Genomic DNA, 3,530 nt, shown 5'->3' on the forward strand with positions numbered 1-3,530 from the left:
GAGGAAGAGGACATGGGAGAAATCTAATGGGTCGAGATGGGGTAGATAGGAACCTTGAGAGCATCAAAATGAAAATACCATCATTCCAAGGTAGGACTGACCTTGAAGAAAATAGAGTGGGAGAAGAAAATAGAGTTGATTTTTGATTGTCACAATTATTCAGAGGAGAAGAAGGTCAAGTTGGCAGTAATTGAGTTCACAGATTACGCAATTATTTGGTGGGATCAATTAGTGACCAATAGGAGGAGGAATCATGAGAGACCTATAGAAATATGGGGTGAGTTGAAAGCCCTTATGAGGCGAAGATTTGTACCTAGCCACTACTATAGAGACCTCTACCAAAAATTACAAAACCTTACACAAGGGTCTAGGAGTGTAGAGAATTACCATAAGGAGATGGAAGTGACTATGATTCGGGCTAATGTAGAGGAGGATTGGGAGGCAACAATGGCCATATTTTTAAGTGGTTTGAATAGGGACATAGCCAATGTAATTGAGTTACAACATTATGTGGAGGTAGAAGACATGGTGCACATGGCTATGAAGGTGGAGAGGCAGTTAAAGAGAAAGGGGGCAGCAAGGTATATTTCAGTTTCCAGCACTCATTGGAAACCAAAGTGGGATAGAAATGATCAAGCTGTAATAAAGGGGAAGGTCGAACCACCTAAGGGAAAAGATGAGGGAACTAGCAAGAACAAACCCAAGGTAGATTTCCAACCTTCCAGGAATAGAGATATTAAATGTTTTAAATGTTTGGGTTCAAGGCACATCGCGTCTCAATGTCCAAACAAGCGGGTGATGGTTATGCGAGACAATGGGGAGGTGATGATTGATAGTGAAGATGGTAGTGATGAGATGCCCGAGTTGGTCGATGCTAATGATGATGATGGAGTGGAATACCCTGTACAAGGTGAGTCTCTTGTTGCCAGGCGTGCTCTCAATACGCAAATTAAGATAAACGATATGGAGCAGCAGAGAGAGAACATATTTCATACTAGATGTTATGTAAACAACAAGGTGTGTAGTATGATTATAGAGGGGGGGAAGTTGCACCAATGTAGCTAGTACCACCCTAGTTGAAAAGTTGAGCTTACCTTTACTGAAGCATCCTAGACCTTATAAGTTGCAATGGTTGAATGAATGTGTGGAGGTCAAGGTCAATAAGCAAGTTTTGGTGGCTTTTACCATTGGGAGGTATAGTGATGAGGTGCTTTGTGATGTAGTTCCTATGCATGCTGGTCATATTTTGTTGGGGAGACCATGGTTGTATGATAGGAGGGTGATTCATGACGGGTTTACGAACAATCACAACTTTGTAAAGGATGGAAAAACATTCAAGCTTGCTCCTTTAACCCCAAAACAGGTCTATGAGGACCAACTAAAGCTGAAGAGTGAAAATTGAGCAAAAAAGAAAGAGTGAAAAAGAAAATAGAGAGATGCCTGAGAATAAAGAAAAGAGAGTGGAGCCATGAGAGAAAAAAGAAAGAGAACCTGTAGAGAGAAAAGGAAAGGCAAAGATGAGTTTTTATGCAAAGGAGAGTGAGGTTAAGAAGGCCTTCTTAGCATATCAGCCTATAATTTTTCTTGTTTACAAAGAATCTTATCTTAATCTTGATGAAACAAACCAATCTCTTCCTAGTTTTGCTATTTCTTTGTTGCAGGAGTTCAAGGATGTATTTTCGGAGGAGATGCCGAGTGGGTTGCCACCCATTAGAGGCATTGAGCACCAAATTGATTTCATACCTGGAGTAGTTATTCGACCAGCCTATAGGAGAAATTCAGAGGAGACCAGGGAGCTTCAAAGGCAAGTTGAAGATTTGTTGAACAAGGGGTACATGAGAGAGAGCATGAGCCGATGTGCAGTACTAGTGCTACTAGTGCCAAAGAAGGATGGGACTTGGAGGATGTCGGTTGATTGTAGAGCAGTCAATAATATTACGGTAAAGTACCGTCATCCCATTCCTAGATTAGATGATATGCTTGATGAATTGCATGGCTTATGTATTTTCATTAAAAATAGATCTTAAAAGTGGACACCATCAAATTAGAATGAAAGAGGGAGATGAATGGAAAACTGCTTTTAAGACTAAACATGGACTTTATGAATGGTTGGTTATGCCATTTGGACTTACAAATGCACCTAGTACTTTCATGAGATTAATGAACCATGTATTAGGCGTTCATAGGCAAATTTGTAGTCGTGTACTTTGATGATATCCTAGTGTACAGCACGAACTTAGATGAACATATTGAGCATTTGAGATGTGTGTTAGAGGTGTTAAGATGTGAAAAGTTGTATGCTAATTTTAAGAAATGTACCTTTTGCATGGAAAAAGTTGTTTTTCTTGGTTATGTTGTTAGTACAAAAGGTATTGAGGTGGATGAAGAAAAAGTCAAGGCTATCAAGGAGTGGCCAACGCCTAAAAGCATCACTGAGGTAAGAAGCTTTCATGGTTTATCTAGCTTTTATAGGCGTTTTGTTAAGGATTTTAGCACCATTGCTTCACCACTCAATGAAATAATTAAAAAGAATGTTGGATTTCATTGGGGGAGTGATCAAGCGAATGCATTTGCTACTATCAAAGAAAGGTTATGTTCTACACCTGTGTTAGCATTACCTGACTTTAACAAAACTTTTGAGATTGAATGTGAAGCCTCAGGAATAGAAATTGGAGCCGTTTTAATGCAGGATAGGCAGCCCATAGTCTTCTTCAGTGAGAAGCTAAGTGGGGCTGCCTTGAATTACCCCACTTATGACAAAGAACTTTATGCTCTTGTTCGCGCTCTAGAGACATGGCAAAACTACCTTTCGCCTAAGGAATTTGTGATCCACGCCGATCATGAATCATTAAAGCATCTCAAGAGTCAAGGTAAATTAAATAAGCGACATGCTAGATGGATTGAATACATTGAGACCTTTCCCTATGTCATCCGTTACAAGCAAGGTAAGGAGAACATTGTCGCTAATGCTTTATCACGAAGATATGTACTTCTTACTTCTCTGAGTACTAAAATGCTTGGGTTTCAATATGTGAATGACATGTATGCCAATGACGCTGATTTTTCTGATGTGTATATAGCGTGTGATAAAGCGGCATTTGGTAAGTTTTACAAGCATGATGGTTATTTGTTTAAAGAAGGCAAATTGTGTGTGTCAAATTATTCAATGCGTGAATTATTGGTGCGTGAGGCACATGGTGGGGGATTAATGGGACATTTTGGTGTGAGGAAAACCTTAGAAATTTTACATGTGGTAGGTGCATTACATGTCGCAAGGCCAAATCTAAGGTTTTACCACACGGGTTGTATACACCCTTACCCATTCCTAGTGAGCCATGGGTAGACACATCTATGGACTTTGTTTTGGGGCTGCCTAGGACAAAAAAAGTTAGTGATTCTATTTTTGTGATAGCGGACAGATTTAGTAAAATGGCACATTTCATTCCTTGCCATAAAACAGATGATGCTACCAACATAGCTAATTTGCTTTTCAAGGAAATAGTGCGGCTCCGTGGTGTCCCTAGGAGTAT

This window comes from Alnus glutinosa, chromosome 13 (genome assembly GCF_958979055.1).
Source record: "Alnus glutinosa chromosome 13, dhAlnGlut1.1, whole genome shotgun sequence".
Taxonomy (NCBI): domain Eukaryota; kingdom Viridiplantae; phylum Streptophyta; class Magnoliopsida; order Fagales; family Betulaceae; genus Alnus; species Alnus glutinosa.